The sequence below is a fragment of the Pteropus medius genome, unplaced genomic scaffold, assembly GCF_902729225.1.
Source record: "Pteropus medius unplaced genomic scaffold, Ma_sr-lr_union100, whole genome shotgun sequence".
NCBI classification, from domain to species: Eukaryota; Metazoa; Chordata; class Mammalia; order Chiroptera; family Pteropodidae; genus Pteropus; species Pteropus medius.
The window spans coordinates 4,721,877-4,743,184 of record NW_024350397.1 but is presented as its reverse complement, the minus strand read 5'-3'; the positions used below and the strand labels follow the sequence as shown (position 1 = coordinate 4,743,184).

Genomic DNA, 21,308 nt, shown 5'->3' with positions numbered 1-21,308 from the left:
ACCTATCATGGAGTGTTATCTGATTCCCATTGTCATAAAGTCAGGCATGCCCAGTATATCTTTGTCATATGAAAATAGAATTTATGAGACAGGAACCAAGCAGGTGGTGAAATCACAGGTCAATTATATAAGCATGTGGCTCACATTCCCCATGTAACTACTTCCACCCCATTGCTTCCCCCTCTGTAGTCTGCCTCATGACCTCATAGGAGGTTCCTATGAAAAGATGGCTACAGAGGAACAATTTTAGTCTTGCTTTACAGATGGCTCTAAGTATGAATATGCTGAGAATGGACTGTAGTGTTATTATAGCTGCATATATCACAGGTGGTTCCTGCAGGAAGCAGAAAAAAAATCTTTCCAGCACAAATAACTGAGTAGAATCACTCATAAATATGCTGTCAGAAAGGACTGAGAATCTGAGCTAAGAATCTTACTTGCTTATGCTCAGTGGTTAATGCTTAGACGGAAAACAATTAGATAACTAGTGAAGGCCAGCATGCGAATGGACCTATTGATATGGTCCTAGAAGGAGATATTTGGTTTTCATGCAAAAGCTTACCAAGAGGATTCCACAATAGAAATATGTCTCAATTATTATGTTGTCTAATAAGTATCCTTGTGGGCATTATTAACCTCAGCTCTTTTGGGCTCTTTCATGAGGTCATGACCAAAGTCACATAGGTGGCAGAGCATAACTTCAACAACTTGGACATTTTGTTAGTAAAGTATATCTGGATATTACCTTTTCTCAGAGCTTAATTAACATCAGTGAGCAGTCTTGAAACCTCAATACAGGATTATATCTCCGGGGTGAGGTATAGGCAGACGGTAGTAATCTGGTGGCAGATTTTTCATCTTAGAGAAAAAATTATCATTATAGTCTAATGGACATTACTTCTGATCCAGGAAGTCACTTTTAAACAAAGGAAGACAGACAGATAGGAAGGAAGGAAGGAAGGAAGGAAGGAAGGGAAGGAAGGAAGGAAGGAAGGAAGGAAGGAAGGAAAGAAAGGAAGAAAAGAAAGGAAGGAAGGAAGAAAGGAAAGAAGGAAGAGGAAAAAAGGAAGAGAGGCTGATGCTCCTTGGAGTCACTAGTTCTATCATGTACTCCTATTACCCACAAGTACCTGCTAACATGATAGAATTGCCTATCAGTTCAAACATCATCTCCTTAAAGACGCTTTCCCTGACCATCCAAGTAACTATTCCTTTGCCCTGTTTTATCTTTTGTCCTACCATGCATTTCTATCCAACTTGTTTTATTACTTAAAAAAATTTTCCCATTAGAATGGATTACCCATCACCATGTCTGTAGCACCTAGAACAGTGTTTGGAAAAAAAGAAATGTTTAATAAATGCCTTTTAATGGGTAAATGAATAAATTACTAATTAAAATGGATAATTAGGACCCAATACATACTTGATTAACTATTGGAAACTTAAAGCACAAATAACTTAACAAACTAATAAAAATATAATTTCCCTTTTGTTAGGCCAATTTGATTTCTGGGAATTCATTATCCTAGAAATTTTAATACCTGAGAACAAATTTAAGAATAAATAATACACATATCTATTTTCTTAGGGCCCATTACTTGCAGAGCATTATGCTAGATAGCAGGAAATATATTGATGAATGTAATATTTCTCCATACTTAAGAAATTTTTAAGTGAGCAGAGAAAACACATAGAAGATAGTAAATGACAGACAGAAATAAGGCACTTGAGGAATTGTGTGTGCACAAAGAGAAAGTAGCTATTTATTCATCTGAGATGGGAAAACCAGAAAGGTTTTTGGAAGAGGCATTATATGAGGTAGAACTTGAAAAAGAAGTAGGATTTTAATAGGCAAATATAGAGAAAAAGATATAGGCTGAGGCAAGACATTGAATAGTATATTTGGAGAATGGATGATCTAAAAAGCGTGAAAAGATTGGTTAGAGGTTTTGGGAAGATTGCTCAAGACTTTGGATGTTACGCTCAGGTGGCTGACTCCATTGTGTAGGCAATGGAAAGAGAACAACAGTGATTTGTGAGGACAGGCCTAACACCATCTGATCTGTGTCTTATGCTGAGTAGTGAGGGATAAATTAGCGAGGGAAGAGAATCAAGAGGAGGAAATCAATTAGAAGATTCATCTGGTAGTCCAGGGGTGAAATGAAGCCAGTGGACTTGAAATAGGCCCATGGCAGAGAGGATGAAATAAAGGGGCCGGATGGATAGATATTAAGAGAGGTTTTGTAATTGGATTTGACAATGTATTGTATTTTGATGGATTGAGAGAAAGCATAGTCTAAATTAACTTTGGTTATTCCAGTCAGTGATTTGAGGATGGATGTTAAGTAATAAGAATACAGAAGAAAATCAGAGATCTCATGGAAGATAAACTCAATTTGGTTAATTCGAATTTGAAGACCAATAACATATCTGTCTTCTTATGCCAAGAAAGCATGTGAAAATTTGGGATAAAAGCTTAGGATGGAAGTCCAATCTGGTGATATGGTTTTGAAGTGATATTTAAATACTATACTATAATGAAGTTAAAGAGAGGAGAATATCAACAATTAATAATAAATAAGAAATGAGAAGGTGATGAAGACAAGCAAGTATACCCTAACCAAATGGCAAAGTAGAAATATCTGTCATTGATCCTCCCAACTCTCCTTTTCTATTTTGTTCCCCATGATTCTTTCTTTTTCCTCATTAAGCTTCAATCATAGCTGTCTTACCTTTCTTATGGGGAGAAAAAAACTCAACGTATCAATTTGAACTCACATCTTTAATTGATGCAATTTCCTACTCAAAAACCATTGATGATTCATGAGTCTATACAGCAATGTCCTGATGCTTTATGATTATTCAGAGTTTTCCCAGATATGGCCACTGTCTAACCTTATATCCAATGACATTACTTCTCTTTCATCCACACACTCCTATGCTCCATGCCGACTTTCCTACTTTGGGGCCTTTGCTCCAGCTGCTCCTTGATTATTTTCTTTCTTTCTTTATCCAACCATTGGGGTCTGCACACATTTCAAGGTTTTGAAATCTTCTCAACTTTTTCCCACTCATAATTTCCTCACTTGATTGACTCCTATCAATCTCGACTATATTTCTATCGCATTTGCCTCAGTGTGCTTTGTTATCTATATGCCTTTGTCTCTTAATAGACTGTAGCTTTAGAGGACTGAAACTTATTTCCCTTTGTGCTTTATCCTGGCTTTCTCAAGACTGAGTACAGCAGTAATTAGATGGGTGTTTTTTTGAAATGAGCAAGAAAAATAATTGCAGCATGGCATGTTCTAGCTCTGTGTGTTCCCTTTCTAAGTCTGACTGATCTGATATGATGACAGGAAACATCATTGAACTCCCATAAACAGGTGGAAAGGTCTCTGGTATTGCTTCCTTCTCTGGGCCGATTACATTCAGAAAAGAGAAAAAGAAAGAATCGCACAAAATGTATTAGGTCTGGGACTGGAGGGAACTTCATTATTTTTAATGTCTCAGTAAAAGATCTTTTTTCCCTCTACATTTACCAGCCTAATCCCAATAATGTCTTTTAAACAATTAATTCTAGTTTCAAAAGCATTCTACTCTGCAGTTTGTCCAGAATTAAGTGACCATTAGAAGGCATTAGCTTAGAAATGAGTGCCCTAATTACTTCTGAAAGTTAGCAATAAAAGAAGAAAAAAGTTCAAATTTTAGAGACATCAGCATTCACGCAATCCTGGTTGCTTTTTATATACCTTTCTATCTTCCTACCATGCAAAATGTTGGTCAGAAGAAAGTGCTCGTTATTTTGATACCTGCCAATTTATTTTTGATTAGGGAAAAATTATTTAGTCTTGCCCTAGCTCTGGAAAATAAAGCATATGATAGACAACAAAATGTGGATTGTTGGCTCTAGACCAACTTTAGGGAATGCCATGAAACATGATGGTGAGGATGGGTTATGAATGGTACATGTCCCATTGTAAAGCCGTGGAGTTCGGTTACTACTTAAACAGAGTATTATAGGCACAGTGGTTCACTGTGGTGAGAGTGCTTATTCCAGCAGCAATGTCATGTCAACATGCTGAGTTCAAACCATATAGCTGTTGGTGGAGGCCTGGTGGATGTTCTCTTACTAAGTCTAGGTGCAGTGGAAGTCCTTAGTCCCTAACACATTCTCTTTTCAAGGCGGGGGTCATTTCTGTCATTAACCCTGCCCAGGGGAGAGTTGCTGGGCCATACTTGTATGGCTGTTGGAGCTGATTTCTCTCAGTGGAATAGTTACGTTCATCCTACGTGTTTGCACATGTTAGATGGAAGTGTTGGCAGGGCTCACAGCCTTAGTGTCTACTTTATAGGCAATTACTTACAGCTTCCATGTCCGCCTGTGGAAACGCAGGTGTTCTTGAAAAGGGTTCTTACACTGTAGGGGTGGAAGCTTCTTGTATTTATTGCTTCCCCTTCCCCTATGCTGGAGTGTAAGATCTTGCTTGTTGCAACCCTTGGGGGGAATAGTGTAGGATTATGAATGCTTTAGGTGGGAAGGGCAAAGCTTTGACTTATTTAAACTGCTTTCCAAAGATTTTGAGGTTCAGGAACAGAAGGAAGGGAATCAGTCATTTTACCTGTAGCTTTTTTAAATTTAATTTTAAAATATCATTATTTTTATTTAAGTATAGTTGACATACAATGTTATATTAGTTTCAGGTGTACAACATGGTGATTCAACATTTATTCCCTTAGCTTTTGCTATAAATGATAGCAGCTGCCATTTCTCAGATTAACATAGCTTTTCCACATCTCCTCGCTAATAAGAGGGGCTTTGAGGCCATCAATTTGAATGAATTTACTGGCTAGTCTGTCTGAGATTTTTTCCCCCTCACTGAGTAGACAGTAGGAAGTTGAAAAAGCAAGTAGTCTAGCCGAGTAGGGCTCCTTAGTCCCACAGTCCTGTCTAAGGACCCTGGCTGTGTCCATTTCTTGCTGTGGGCCATTAGATAACTTCCTCATATGTAAAATCCATGTCATAGTCTCAATGTGATAATTAGATGAGATATTGTAGCTGAAGGATTAAATATAGTGCTGAGCACATAGTTAACACATGTTGGGTTGAGCATTAGCAGCAATAACGACAACAACAAAGGGAGTTTGTTGCACAGTTATCAGAAGCTTCACAAAAGAGAGAGGCATTCAAAGGAGCAAAGACAGAGAAACAGCGTCGCTGTCTCTATATTGCTGTTTTGTTAGGAGTCCGGACTTTAATCAAATGAAAGCATATTAACTTCAGAGCACCACTGTAGTCCGACGCTCAGCACTGTACCTGCTGGCCTAATGAAGCCTTTGATGTGTTTTGCCCAGGTGGCATGGGGCCCTACCTTTAATCATGGGAACCCAATGACAGTAACTCATCAGATTCCCTTTCATCTCAAAGTCTTCTTATAGCATGATTTTAGAAGTAAATACCTAGGCATATTATTTTTGCCTTTATACCAAATTAGAAGCAGGTGAAAGGATGCTATTTTGTGGTCATGACACGAGAAGATGAGTTGCCCAGAGAAAAGAAATGTTTTTTTCTTTTTCTTTTTTTCAAATTTTATGTATTTCTCTGAACTCTAGCGGTCTTTTAATGAGCTCAGGAATAGAAAACTTAAAAGTTTTGGAAACTGTAGGTATCATAGCCTGGAAACTGATTTCTACTCCTTCGAGAAAGATTGCCAAATGCAAGAATATTATAAATTCATCATTCATTAATCATATAGCCCCACCAGGGAATTTTCTGTTCCTCGCCTTATCCGTCATTGAAAAAAATTCACAAGAACTACATTATTCCATTTATTTTATGGTTATAAATAATCAAATACAATTTGTGATTCTGTGGTTTATAATGCATTCAGATTGACTTAGAACATGTTGGAAAAGAACAAGCTTGGTTTGTACTTGAGGTTTGCTAAGGACTAGAATTCCCCAGGTAGTTCTCTCTCATTATGTAGGGCATGGTTATGTTGCAAAGACCTCTCCGGAAGCCCAGGGGAAGGCCTCCTCTCATTAGGCACATCCCAGTGAGCACCACTGATGGGAGTGTGTGATGCACTGCTGATCTGCACGCTGGGAGAAGCATGATCAAGATTTCAAAAATGGAAATCTTTTGAGTCATCTTGGCTAGAATTTTTTTTTAAATCTCCAAATCATTCAATGCAAAAAAGAAATAGAGAGTGATAATTCAAAACTGAAGATTGTTGCTGTGAATTGGTAGTGACAACAATATGGTCAAGGCCTGTTTTTCACAGTTGGGTTCACACTTATTTCAGGGCTTGGGGAAAATGTGTTCTTAAAATAAATATGATCTCATTCAGAGATTGTGAGCATGAGATCTTAATGGAGTTTCTTTCCTTTTGATATTAGAAACTTCATTCAGGGTCTAGCCTCCCCGCTTTGCCTTCCTAAGACTGTCTAACAAAGTGGAGGAAGATGCTTGTTCTCTTTGGCTTTCCCTAAGCCAACTTCCAAACATTCTCCCACTTGCCCTGTTAGCTGAAGTACCAGATTCTCATTAAGTCATTGCACATTCAAGCTATCTCCTTTGGTGACAGAGACATGCCTAGGAAGATTACTGAGCTCATGACACAGTCATATTCCTGAGGCCCCATCCCTGGCACCTAGGCTGTTCTGTTTCTGGTACTCAGGCCCTATAGTAAGACTATGGGCTTTGTTCACATGAACAAGTGAGTAATACAAGAAAATTGTTGCCCTCCTTAAAACATTAGTAATGTTCAAAGGTGTTTTTACACATTAGTAATGTTCAGAGCCGCAGTCACAGCATCTATCTCCCTGGTATACCAAGTACTAAATATTCTGGTAGATTTAAAATTCCAAAGTTAGATTCCTACAAGATGGTAGAGTGGGTAAATGCTGTGCTTGCCTCCTCTCATGATCACATAAAAATTATAACTAAACTACAGAACAATTATCATTGAGAATCAGCCGAAGTCTAGCTGAACAGAAGTCCTGTAACTATGGACATACAGAAGAAGCCATGTTGAGAGTGGCGAGCAGGGCAGAGATGTGAAATGTAGCTGGTCCCACAGCCACATGTGGCAGTTAAGAATTAGGAGGGATATCTCAACTGCAGAGGTCCTCCCTGAGGAGTAAGGGACCCTAACCCCAGACTAGGCTCCCTAGCACAAGTTTCTAGTTCGAAGAAGAGAAGTCTCTACAACTTCTGACTGTGAAAACAAGTGGAGATTGTGGCTGAATGAGATAGACCACTCCTGGAGCCCCAGGTGGTCCCCCTAAAGGACCCACACTTGAACTTACTCACTGAAGGACTTATTTGCTCTGAGCTCATGCTGGGGCTGCTAGCAGCTCAAAGGCACCAGGGACTTACAGTGAGGAACTGAATTGTTTGGCTTCATGGAGCGGGTTGGAGAGGCAGCTTTCTCCCGGAAGCCATTGTTTCTTTGATGAGCTCTCCCTGCTCCGAGCATGCAGACACAGGCAGCCACCATATCTAAGTCTCCATCAACCTGGCTAACACCCACTCAACTTGCAGGCCCACCCAAGTGACTTGCGGTGGCTTTTTCATACAATCTGTCATAGCTCATGTGGAAATGTTCCTAAAATCTCTCAAAAGTTCACAAATCTTAAACAAGGAGCATCTGGCCTTGATCTACCCCATACCACTTGCTAAAAAACCCCAAGCCCAGCAATAGGGACAGTGGGCCTCAGTTCAAAGATTAGCCTCCTCCAGTCACCCTCAAATGAAGCACAAGTGGGAATTATCCAAAGATCACTAAAGATCACTTTGTAGCTCATACCAGGTGGCCCAGAGCAGAGCATAGGCAGCAACTGACCTTGGCCTGCACCAGAGACCAACCTAAGAGGCCCTAGAACCAATATACACAGTGGTCAGCTTCAGATCACACCAGAACACCACCCAACAATCCTCCACAAACAACACACCCAAAGGGAAGACTCTGCAGGCACCAGAGCCATGCTAAAGCAAATCCTGTTCTATAGCATCAAGGTCAACTCTTGCACAACAGCTCCTCCACTGTGGTCACAACCAGTCCTTATGATTAATCAGCCTCAGGGTCAATTTCTCTCATTGATGGGCCAAGAGCAATCAAAGCTCAACTACAACAGGAGGGAACATAAAGTCCATACAAGGGATACACCTGGAGCACCTGACTCAGGTGGCCAGGGAGACTGTGCCACTGAGGACCCACAGGACAGCTAATACATAAGATCACTCTACCAATACCAGGAGACATAGCAGCTCTACCTGATATATCGGAACAAACATAGGGAGATAGCCAAAATGAAGAGATAAAGAAACAACTCCCAAATGAAAAAATGGAACAAAACTCCAGAAAAAAATACTAAACCAAATAGAGACAAGCAATCTACCAGATGCAGAGTTCAAAACACTGGTTATAAGGATGCTCTATGATCTCAGTGAGAACTTCAACAAAAAGATAGGAAACATAAAAATGGAGATAGAAAAAATTTAAAAAGAACCAGTCAGAAATGAAGAATACAATAACTTAAACAAAGAATACATTAGATGGAATCAACAACAGATTAGATGAATCATACGACTGAATCAGTGATTTGGAAGATTGGGTAGCAGAAAATATCCAATCAGAAAAGCAACTAGAAAAAAGAACCCCTCCAAATGAGGCTAGTTTAAGGGGCCTCAAGGACAGCATCAAGCATACCAACATTCACGTCACAGGGATACCAGAAGAAGAGAGAGAGCAAAGAACTGAAAATATATTTCAAAAACTAATGACTGAAACCTTTCCTAACTTGATGAAGGAAATAGACATACAAGCCCAGGAAGCACAGAGTCCCAAATGAGGTAAACTCAAAGGAGCCCACACAAAGACACATAATTAAAATGCCAAAGTTTAAAGACAAAGAACGAACCTTAAAAGCAGCAAGAGAAAAGCTGTTAGTTACCTACAAGGGGGGGTCCCATAAGACTGTCAGCTGATTTCTCAACAGAAACTTTGCAGGCCAGAAGGGATTGGCATGAAGTATTCAAAGTGAAGAAAAGCAAGAACATGCAATCAAGATTACTCTGCCCAGCAAAGCCATCATTTAGAACTGAAGGACAGATAAAGATGTTCCCAGAGAAGAAAAAGCAAATGGAGTTCATCACCACCTAAGCAGTATTACAAGAAATGTTAAAGAGACGAAAGAAAGAAAGAAAGAAAGAAAGAAAGAAAGAAAGAAAGAAAGAAAGAAAGAAAGAAAGAAAGAAAGAAAGAAAGAAAGAAAGAAAGAAAGAAAGAAAGAAAGAAAGAAAGAAAGAAAGANGAAGAAGAAGAAGAAGAAGAAGAAGAAGAAGAAGAAGAAGAAGAAGAAGAAGAAGAAGAAGAAGAAGAAGAAGAAGAAGAAGAAGAAGAAGAAGAAATAATAAAATGGCAATAACTACATATCAATCAACAATTACTTTAAATGTAAATGGATTGAATGCTCCAAAGACATAGGATAGGTGAATAAATAAGAAAACAATACCCTTACATATGCTGCCTGCAAAGACTCACTTCAGATTGAAAGACACAGACTGAAAGTAAAGGAATAGAAAATGAAATTTAATGAAAATGGAAACAAACAAGAAAATGTTGGGCTAGTAATACTTATATTGGACAAAATAAACTTTAAAACAAAGGTTATAACAAGAGACAAAGAACAACCCAGCAATCTCATTTCTGATATTTATTGGAAGAAATCCCAACCACTAATACAAAAAGATATATGCATTTCTATGTTCATGGAAGCATTATTTACAGTAGCCAAGATATTGAAGCAACCTGTGTTCATCAATAGATGAATGGTAAAGAAGAAATGGTACATATATACAATAGAATATTACTCAGTCATAAAAAAGAATGGAATCTTGTAAATTTGCAGCAACATGGATGGACCTAGAGAATATTATGCTAAGTGAAATAAATCTGACAAAGAAAGGCAAATACCGTATAATTTCACTTATATGTGGAATCCAAAAAATAAAATGAAAAAAATGAACAAACAAAACTGAAATAAACTCATAGATACAGGGAACATTTTGATAGTTGCTAGATGGGAGATGGGTTGAGGTAATGAGTTAAAAAAGGAGAAGGCATTAAGAAGTATAAATTGGTAGTGACAAAATAGTTATGGAGATATAAAGTATAGTACATGGAATATAGTCAATAATAATGTAATAAGTATGTATAGTGTCAGATGGGTACTAGATTTATCGGGATGATGACTTTGTAAGTTATGTAAATGTCTAATCACTATGTTGTACACTTGAAATTAATATTGTATGTCAACTGTAATTAAAAAATGAAAATTATTTTTAAAAAAAGACCATGTTAGGACAATAGTACTAACACAAGTGAACTCGTTCAATGGAGTGAGAGCCATTGGACTCTGGGTCCTTTATTTGTCTACAACTCTTGAATTGGCTGATTACCTTAGTGTATTGTACCCTGATAAGGCGTCTTCTTCTAGGAGATGTGGGTCCAGTAGAGTCCACCTCAAACCTATCTATCAATAACTGCAAGATTAATCTTACTTATACTGGAGAGATAATCCCTAGTCACCTTCAGAAATTCCTCCTCTCTGCTTTTTCTCATCCTCTTCCCCAGTCTGTGCCCTGAGATCTAGCATCATGAGTATTTAACTAAAATGCCCATGCCTCACCACCTTGTGGAGACAAATATATAATATAAGTATTTACATTTAAATATTATGGCTCTTGCCCTTATAAAGCCATTTCACTTTCCTCCTTTGCCACTTTTCCCCTCAAGTCTGGGGTGTTCACATGTGCAACCAAATAGTTAATACTCTATACCTGTCCTGTTTAGCTCCTCTTTATCTATGTGCTCTGGTTCTGAACCCACTTGAAAGAGCCTCTGTGCTGAGAAGTTGCCTGTGCCAGGAGTGCTGATGTTCAAAGATGTCTACATTTCTGATCTATGAAGTGCCAGGAGCGATGGACTCTGAGTCTCCCTTTAGCTCATGTCTTTAACCCTTACCCACATAGGACTCAAAGCTAACCATGACATTTACCTTGGGGCAGATATCATTCTACCCTGTTGTCAGGTAGTCCTATACAATAACAAAAATATTTCTTCTTTCCATCAAAAAGCCTGGCATCCTTCTGCATATTAATTTATGTAAGTGGTTACATGAAATGGTCATCAAGTTCTAAAACAACCAAAACAGAATCCCCCAGGGGCTTTGTTTGCATGCCTTGTTACAGACAGCTGCCCCCTGTACAGGGAAGAAATTGTCCAGCTGCTTAAAAACACTCAGCAAGGCTGGTCCTCTCTCTAGGCATTTGTTATAAATTAAATTGGGCCCCCCTAAAATTCATATGTTTAAGCCATTTGGAGATGGGGCCTTTCGGAAGGTAATTAAGGTTAAATGAGGTCGTAAGGATGTGGCTCTCATCTGGTAGTATGGATGTCCTTATAAGAAGGAGAAGAGACACCAAAGATCTCTATCTCTCTCCACATTCCCACCCAGAGGAAAGCCATGTGTGGATACACTGTGAAGGCAGGCAGCCATCTACAAGCCAGGAAGAGAGGCCCTGCCAGACACCAATCCTGCTGGCATCTTGATCTTGAACTACCAGCCTATAGAGCTGTCAGAAAATGTATTTCTGTTGTTTAAGCAATCCAGTCTGTGGTATCTTATGATGGCAGCCCAAGCAGACTAAGACAGGTGCACTCCTTAGTTGTTTGTATGTGGTAATAGGTAGGTTGAAGGGGCAGGGCCCATGCCCTTGGGGCAGGGCTCAGGCCTTTAGTGCAGGCATGTGGATTTCCTTACACCAGGATCGTAGTAACAGGAATAAAGGATTCATAAACAACCCCTTGCCCTTGCACAGAGACTTGTCTCCTTTAAATGTCTTTCATGCAGGATGTTTCTTTTGGTTCTTGTAATACCTTTATGACCCTTCGTAGGAGTCCAGGCACTTTACTAACATTTTACAGACAATGAAACCAAGGTTTAAAAAAGGCTATGTAATTTATGTAATCTGTCTTAAATCCCTCTGAAAATTTGTACTTCAGGCCTATTGAAGCTTAATTCAGTATTCTTTCCACTGTACAAGAATGTCTCTAATCGAATTAGGCCAAAGGACCTATGTAGGGCTGGCAAAAATTTTAGTTCTTTTTTGTGTTTTTCAGCATCTGTATGATGGCCAATTTGTCTCAATTCATATCTGTAGAATAGCCAGATAAAAGCTATGCAAGGGCTCAGTAGGGTCATTTATGCTTTGGAGGATAAGATGATAACTGCAGGAAATGGCTGAAATGATGCCAAAAAAGTAAGTCTGTAGTAACCCAGTGAAGGGTGAAACTGACAGATGAGAAAGGCTGAGACTCTGGAGGGAGCCGCTGTGCCATCCTCCATTATGCCCTCGTGGCTGTTAGACTGCCTTGGAAGCTCTCGCCATTGTCGGTCCCTGTTAGGATTTCTTTGGCTTTTCATTCTGTGATTCTCCATCAGAGGGAACTGGGGTAAATCCTTTAAGGCCTGAGGATCTATGTAAAAGTGTGTGTTCTCTTTACCCTCCCCTACAAACTCCCAGCATGGCTCCTCAGTGCCTCCCCCTGGGCCCTGCACACAGCCACCTACTGCTCTCCTCTTAGACTTACTAAGTCCTTTGCATAACTAGGATACTTTCCTCTCCACATGAACAGTGTGGAGCCTTTGGGAGCACTTCATTTTCAAAACAGCTCTTTTACAAAGGTGGTCAGAGTTGCAAAGAATAGTACTCCAAATTCACTCCAGCCTCTTTTACACCTTGAGAAGGACAACCGCCCAGGTATGCTTTATTTTCCCTCTTGTCCAACAGAGTGGTTGAAATCACTCAGGAGCCCAACTGTCTGGTTTGAATCTGGCTCTGACACTTACTGGCTTGTGCAAGTTACTTAACCTCTCTACTTCTGAATTATCCTCATCTGTAAAATAAGGGTGAAAGTCGCATCTTTTCTCAGGGTCGATGTCATGATTACATGAGCTAATATGTAAAGTGCTTAGAACAGGGCCTGGTATATGGTAAGTGCTATGTAAGTTTTAGCTATTAACATTGCTGTCGCTAATGTTTATCTAGTACTTTCCACTAAGTTAAATCTTGTAGAACGTTTTCTTATATAACTAATTTTTCTAGCTATATTAGTCAATAATGTGCATTAGGGTTATTATTAAGCTTATGATTTTACTCTTGGTCCTTCTGGTTTTAATTTTGTTAACTTCCTTCTTAGTTACTAGCTCCATTCATATAACTTAAAAAGTTATCCCCTTTATATTCTTTCCTCCTAATCTATTTTCAAAATACAAAGTTGGCAAGGATTATTCCACTGACAACCCTGTTATCTCCAGTTCTCTTCTGAATTCCCATTGCACTCGTATCCATCACACATGTCTCGCCACATCACCTCAGTGACATTCTCAGGGCTGAAGTCTCTCTATCTCAGAACTTTTTAGAGTCATGTGCAATTCTTTGCATGCAGTAAGTATTCAGTAATTAAATGGGAATTGATTTGTTCCCTTCCTTTGCCCATTACATTTCCATGTCTAAAATGTTTTCCCAACAATTGCTAAGTCGATTCTATTGATACTTAATATAGTTAATATACAGCTGATAATTCTAAAACTCAGCCACAGAGAGATACATGCATCATGTTACTTTATTTTTTCAGGCTGGTTACAACTATAGCTAAGCTCTTCTCCCCTTCTAAGTTTGCCACCAGGATTCCCATCCCTCAACTAGAAGGCAAGCTTCTTGAGAGCCAAAATCTTGTGGGGCTTGTGTGTCGATGTGCCTCCAGTACTTAGGATAGTGAAGTGGTAAACATTGTTAGTTGCTTATCTATCAGCCACCGTTCCTGTTTCCTTGCCAACACAATTGTGATTATGGTCTGGTATCTTGTTTGCTATGCACTTTTGAAAATTCTAGTTTCCTATCCTGACCCAAAGGGTGTATTGTTATCATTCTAAGTCAATCCTAGGTTTTCTTATTCTTGATGTTAGGGATTGACATAGGAATGAGCGTGTTCTATGCTTTTGCAACAGTTATTCTTGCTTCTGGGAGAGAGCAGTGTGATGCGTAAATCTGTGGCAGATACCTCAGTATCATGAGAGAGCCAGCTCAGGACCACTCTGATGATGGCAGGGTGGGGAGGACTGTGGGGCCTTGAAGTATCATTGACTGACGATTAATAAACCAACCTTGGAATCGCCCCACCCACAGACTTCTTATGTGAGGTAATACATTTCCATAGCTATTTGAGCCACTTTTAATTAGGTCTTAGTTTTCCACATCTGAAAGCATCCTGACCCAGGAGGCATGCCATAAATATTTGTTAATTTACTGACTGATGAAACCTTCCTTAATTCATGTCATATTGGTGAACTAAAGCTCTATATTTTGAATAGAAGAGACAGCAAATTCTGGTGGAAAAGCAACAACATTTTTAAGGAAACAAGAAGCTGAATGTTCTTTATGTTGTTTTAGGTCTTGACTTTGGTGGTGAAGTTGTTGGGTGAAGAAATTCGGAATCCTGAAATATCACATTAAGAGAAAATTTTCAGTAACTTTTTATTGTTACTTTTAGTTGAATGATAGATTTATGTTGGCCCAGTGCTCAAAACACTGTGCTTGCTAAAGTGGCCCTGGAAGGTGAGCTTTGCTCTGGTCAGTGCTGTGGCAGGATGTGGAGCTGTCTGCTTGAGCTGCTAAAGCACCAGTCTCTCTGGGGGAGGGCTGCTAAGACCTGTGGTCACATTTGGTCACCTCCAGGTCTACCACCAAAGGAAATATGGGGCAGGTACTATATTAATGGGGACAGTATTCTGTTATTAGTCTTTGCTGCAATTTGCAGCCCAGTTAAGGTCATTTTTATTCTCTCTCCAGGTTGTCAGGCATTCTTTACCTGCCTGCATAGCCTGTATGAATTTGGACAACCACAACACTGTCCCATGAAGGTAAATGGCTTTTGGCATGCAGCAGAGCATTTGCTTCGGTTTGTTCTGGTCTAGTCAACATAAGAAGTTTTGATGATTGATCTATTTGAAGCTTTGCTTTCTCACCTGGAATATGGCAGTAACCTCACATCTGCTCAACTCTCTTGTTTTGCCTCAGTCCAGCCTATACACTACATTGGCACCCAGAGCTGACTGTGGCGCTTCTTTGTTTACAATCTTTTCATGGCTTTTCCTCATCTGTGGATACAGGTAAGCACTGAGGCCTGGTTCCATCTGGACTCTGCCTTTCACTCTGATTTCTTCTTTTTCCCTCATCCCCCAACGACAGAACCAATCCATATCAAACTACTTGTGGCTTCTAGAACATGATGTGTTTCCAAGATTTCCTCATCACCTTTCCCACTGCTCTCTCTTCTGGAATGTGTTCCCACCTTACCTTCCCTATGCACGTCGCTTTTGAGACATGACTCTGGTATGCTCTGGGAAGCCTTCCCTGAACTCTTAATGTAGCATTAGAGTTCTTCATTCTGTTTTTCTTTCTTCTAATCACCATTATCATACTAATCACCTCGTTTCTTTGTCTCTTGCCCCCTCCACATTCTGAGCATCTTATCATCAGGACTGATCCTGCCCTTCTCTGAATTACCTGTGTCCAGTACAGGGCTTAGCACATACTAGGTGCATACGAATTGTTTTTTTTTTTTTGGTTGAATTGAAGTAAATAAAATTGAAAAAAAGAGTGTGAATGAAACACCTGCAGCAATTTCTGATGCAAACAAGTTTGTTGTAGGCGTCTTTGTTAAGATTTTGGGGACCCTGAAAATGAACCAAACATTAACTCTTTTGCAGGTTGGTGCCTAGGAGTAAATATTAAACAGAGAAGGAGAATTTGAGAAATTGAGGCAATAGGTATACAGAAGCACTACTGACTGACCCCAAAATAATCCAACGCCCTGTCACTCCCTACCATTCAGACCATCAAAATATTTTCTCAAACCAATAGTTACTCATTAGAGCTTATATAGACTCATTATTTCTAATCGTATTTTTAATTTCAGAATTTGGAGGTGGACTTGTGGGACAACGAAATAACTCAGACTCCTAAAATCTAAGTCTTTGACCTACTATGAGACAAGAACATTTGCCGGGTTTTTTTTGTTGTTTGTTTGTTTGTTTGTTTTTGCCTAGAGTCTCTTCTATCCCCATTTGGGAAAGTACTATACACTTCTGATATCTCTCCTCAACTTACTTTGTGAACTAAAGGGCAAATCTTTCAATACATGCTCCTGTCCTTTCAGGAACTTTCTCAGGAATATGATTTGGATTTATCTTGGAAAGATAGTTGCATCCTAAAAGGGTGGTCTCCCAAGGATCCTATAGATCAGAACGTTTCTCAGTATTTTCTCCAATGGATAATAAGAGCTTCCTCATTCAATTGTTGTTGTAGGAGGGAAATTGGTGATCATATTGTGGGAAAGGAAAAACACTCAGTTACTGAGAAATTTGAATGAGAGTCATTTTTTGTATTACTCTCTTATTAGAAACCAATCATGTTCACTTCTACAATTTTGTAAGGTGGATAAGTCGAGGTACCTTTGAGTAACTTTTCTTAATCTGTAGATTCTTTGAAAAGTATACATTTCCTTTTCCCTGGTTACCATGCCTGAACTCAGAAAGTATAATTAGAAAGATACTTTATACAAAAACATTTATATTAGTGCTTAATAAAAGAGTGCTACAGCTAACGGAGGAATAGAGGTGACAGGTAATCGATGTTTTTGCCTTAGCTGCATAGGATGGTAGTCTAGCTCTGAGAGGACAGTGCACACATATAGCTTGGCTGGTGTGAATACAATTACAAAGGTTGTGGAATGCCCAGGAGTCCTGTGTCATTCAGCAGGTTGACATCTGTGGAAAAGCTACACCTATATTCTTTAGTTTCTTTAATTTTTTACAAAAGACTTGTACCAATATCCCTCAGTTAATTGGTTTCCAGATAGTAAAAACAACAACAACAACAAAAAAAAAGAATGAAACAGAAAAGAAAAGAGAAAGAAATGAGAATGATGAACAGTTGTCATGTGCTTTAGCTCCTAAGCATGAAATTGAGGCTCAAGCCAGAGGAGTGAATTTGCTTTGGGCCTGGGCCAGAGAAGTGAAACCCCAAGAACCCAGTCTTTGGCTATGTCATCATCTAACAAGCCAAAGGAAATGGATGACATGATGCTGACTAGAGATGAATTTTGTTCTATAATTTATGTGAATTTCAACTAACAGTTAAAAATACTTATTAATATCAGTATCCAATTCTCCAATTGGGTGGACTGTGAGAACAGAGATATGATGCACACAGATCCTGTGCAGTAATAAGGAGTTTGGTCTAGATACCCTGGCAATGATCATTAATTTTGCTATGTTTTGATTTAGTGTTTGTGTTAATGTATTCTAGTATGTCTGAGAATATGAAAGTAACACCTGGTGTGCTCTGTGCAAATGCCTCTCCGCTTCAGGAGGAAAGCCAAAAGGGACACACAGCTGAACCTGAAGCATCGTTATAAATAGGCTCCAGGGAATAAACTCCTCAGATTTCTGAGACTAAAACAAAGTCAGAGAAAATATACAAATATATGAGCTTTTCTTGTATGCAAGACATACCTTTAAGGATATATCATGCTCAGAAGTTTGTTTTGGGGCAGTTTATAAACCAAACCAAGTTTTAATTGCAAAGCTTTGTTTGCATGCAAATGCCTTTAAGACATAGACACACATACACATACACACAATTTGCAAGCAGAGGCAGTGAGGCCAATTAAAAAATGCTCATGTTCAGAGGTTTAATTTTGCTGATATCTCAAGACTGACAAAAGGTGGATATTCTTTATAGAATTATGCCTGCCAGAGCTGGGAACACCACACACTGTGCTAGATAAGTGCCCTCATGAAGGCAAAGCTGTTGACTTCATATTCCTTGAAGCAATTGCTTCAGTTCCCAGCTCCTCTGAGATCAGCATTCCCTTCCTTTTGTGTAATTGAGAGCTAGCAACTCACACGTTTAGCTTATTACATAAAGTCTCTAAGAACAGGCAAGCCAAGAAGCAGCCCTTTCCTTGGAGACCTGGAAACACAGCATCCTCATGATAAGAAAAGCTGCTAGATTACTTTCAATTTATGGTATTTCCAAGATCCTTATCAAATCTAATAAAGGAAGATATATTGACCTTTTGAATTTTCTTGTACAAGAATATACAAAATCCATTTCATCTTTTTATTCCATTTTTACTTAAAAAATTTAACAGTTCAGTTTCATTCAAGTCTACCTTGCCCCTGTCACCCCCATTAAAATTCATCACCAGCGAGAAGATAACTAATCACACTGTACCATTTTCATTGCTATTCTCATCTTACAAACATATTGGCAATTCTGGTGGACATTTCTAAGATGTAATAAGAGTAAGAGACAATTCACCATTTTCCCCCTGATGTCTCGAGGGGCCAAATGGTCCCCTGTTTGCCACATTCCCAGGGCTTGAAGGTCCTGCTAGAGTTCTCTGCCTTCACCAGGAAACAAAAGGTGATAATATGCAATCCATGAATTTAATATACATTGAAAATACATTTCTGGTGCAACAAGAGTGCTGAGTATTAAGCCGGAGTTCTCAGGTGCAGTAGGAAAATGCTGTGGTCTGTTGAGTTCACATTTTGGCTGATTAATATGCTGCTAAATGCTCTTTGGAGCTCTGCCAGGAAAAGTATAAACAGCAAAAGAACTTACTCTATAAGTATTTGTCTTTTTGCCAAATCGTACAAGGAAAATGTGTTTAAGAAAAAAAAAAAAGATAGGAGGATGTGTTTTTATTACATGTATGCTCATCAGATTCCAGTTCTGTAAAACCCATTAAAAACAACATGAAGTATTTAAAATCAGCAGCAATCACCTTGGTTGGTTACTGATTTACAAGATTAAAAACATTCTGAACAGAAGATGAAGGTGCATTAATAAACACGGTTCCTGAAAGAATCCTTGGTGATTACTTGCTGTTCTATTCAGTGAGGAGGCTCAATATCTCAGAGAAAAATGTCAGCACGTAAGTGAGGAGGAGGCGTTGATACGTAACAAAGTCCCTAGGAAACTGAGAGAATTGTTTAATAGTCATTGTGCTGAGCCCTGAAGACTATCAGTACTTGTTTGAAAGTCTCTGGCATGTATTGATCCAGTGGCAGGACAAGTGTTCAAGCTAAATATGCATTGTGAGGGCCTTCTCAATGTTAGGGAAATATTCCCGTTATCCCATGCCTGTTTGTTTTTGCAACACATAGTTCCTGAAGCACAAGAAAGTCCTAGCACCAACATGGAGTGGAGTCTTCGTCATCATCCCCACAGCTAGTACTTACTGTGTGCCATGCTCCATTCCGAGTGTTTTAATATAGAACACTTTTAATCTTCCCAACAAACTCGTCAGTAGATACTATCCTTATATAGAGGCAGAAACAGGCTTTGAGAGGTTGAGTAACTTGTGGAAGTTCTCACAGCCAGTCCATGGTGAAGACAGGACCTCAAACCCACCTGGAATTAATTAATTAATCAATTAATTAATTAATTTATTTATTTATTTATCTATCTCCTACAGCACCTGGTATTCCTAGGTGGTCTCCCATCTAAGTACTAAGCAGGCCCAACCCTGCTTAACTTCCAAGATCAGATGAGATGGGACACGTTCAGGGCGGCACGGCCGTAGACTTGGCTGGCTTTTAATACCAGAACAGCAACCTGAGAGCCTGGACGGGCACCTAGTGCTGTGTTAACATATCCAGCTCTCATATTTGGGGAGCTCCACTTGAAATAATTTTCTGTCATTTGTCCTCTTCCAAAATGTATAATTTTTGAGGAAAAAAAAACCCTCAAACTCCTAGAACCTTTGTTTAGCAGCACTGTAAATGAATAATATGGTGGCTACATAATAAATATAGATAAAAATAGAAAGAAGAAAATGGAAGATGGCAGGTGGGGACCAACTTTAAAGAATAGCTGCCTGAATGTGCGTGTATTTATGTGTATGAAGCTCACCAGGGCCTCAGGGTCAGCAGATGCTTTCATGTTCCACTGCGGATGTTTCATTTGGTGCCTGGAAGGTAGATGAAGGTCAGAGAACCATGAAGGCAGGAATGTGGCTGAGAAGGGCCACACCTTCACCCCTATAGCACCTGTAGGATAAGACCCCTCTACCTCAGTAAGTACCTCATGGCCACCACGATTGTCCACTGTGCTACATGGTGGCGGGAAGGTTAAAACTTCCACCAGCTTACATGTCTCCTGCCACTGAAGAATCCTTGGATTCTTAAGGATTACAAACCATGTTAACTCTTCTTAATACTTTGAGACTACCACACTTCAGTAGGGCCTGCCCTGACCCAAGGGGAGAAGATCACAGAATTTTCAGGGAGAATGAGTTGAAGGGGACAAGCTCAGGGCACCTCTAGGAGTGCCCTTCCAGTGTTGGACTTTGTGTTGCTCTTATGTTCCAAATGCCATCTGAACATTTGCAAACAATTTCTTTATGCTTTTGTTTTATTTTAGCTTGACTTTCCAAGTTTTTCCAAGTATAGCTGAGTGAGGAAAAGACAAAGTGCCAAGCAAAGTAAAATTGCTTTATAGAGTGAGACTTCCTGTCTCTGAGACAACTAGGTGTCTTAGCAGCCCCATGCTAAGCACTTCAAGAGATCTTGTTGCTGCTCTCCCATGGCTCAAGTGGTCCTTCCAGATGCAACCTCCCATGCCCATCATACCTTTCACTCATGTTTTGGGTCTACTTTGTGTCCTATAGCTTCCCACCTGGACCTACTTTTAACAGCCACTTGGACTGATGCCTCTTCTAGATGGTTCATCTGGTTTTCGGTCATTGCCTTGTCCTGGATGCTGTCTCTGGCTCAATCTTGATACCCCTTTCTGAAGCTGTTCTACCTGCAGGCCTTGAGATTCCAGCCCAGCAATTGCTTTGGGACGAAAAATGCACATCAAGGTTAGGTTTCATTTTCTTTACATGGACCAAGATGCCAGTGTTTATCTACAGGAAGAAGCTGCTGGAAACCACTCTGGAATCAACGATAAAAACCCAGGATATTGTTATAAAGCTATGTAGTGACTTGTAGTGGCCTCTACCTACTTCGCTCCCTAGGTCATTGGACGTCCTCTGCTGTTGAGTGATTTCTTGATTTTCTCCCTCTTCTGGTACATAGTTACTCAGCTCATTCAGCCAGATGCTTGAGCTTTTCCCCTGCTCATACCAGCAACAGCAGAGAACAACCAAAATGTCCCACCACAG

The 21,308-nt window shown here is 39.5% G+C and overlaps 1 pseudogene; it reads right to left on the bottom strand.

Moving 5' to 3' along the window:
* Positions 1 to 19,607: 19,607 nt before the first annotated feature.
* On the bottom strand, positions 19,608 to 19,726 carry LOC120584147 (uncharacterized; annotated as a pseudogene).
* Positions 19,727 to 21,308: the final 1,582 nt, after the last annotated feature.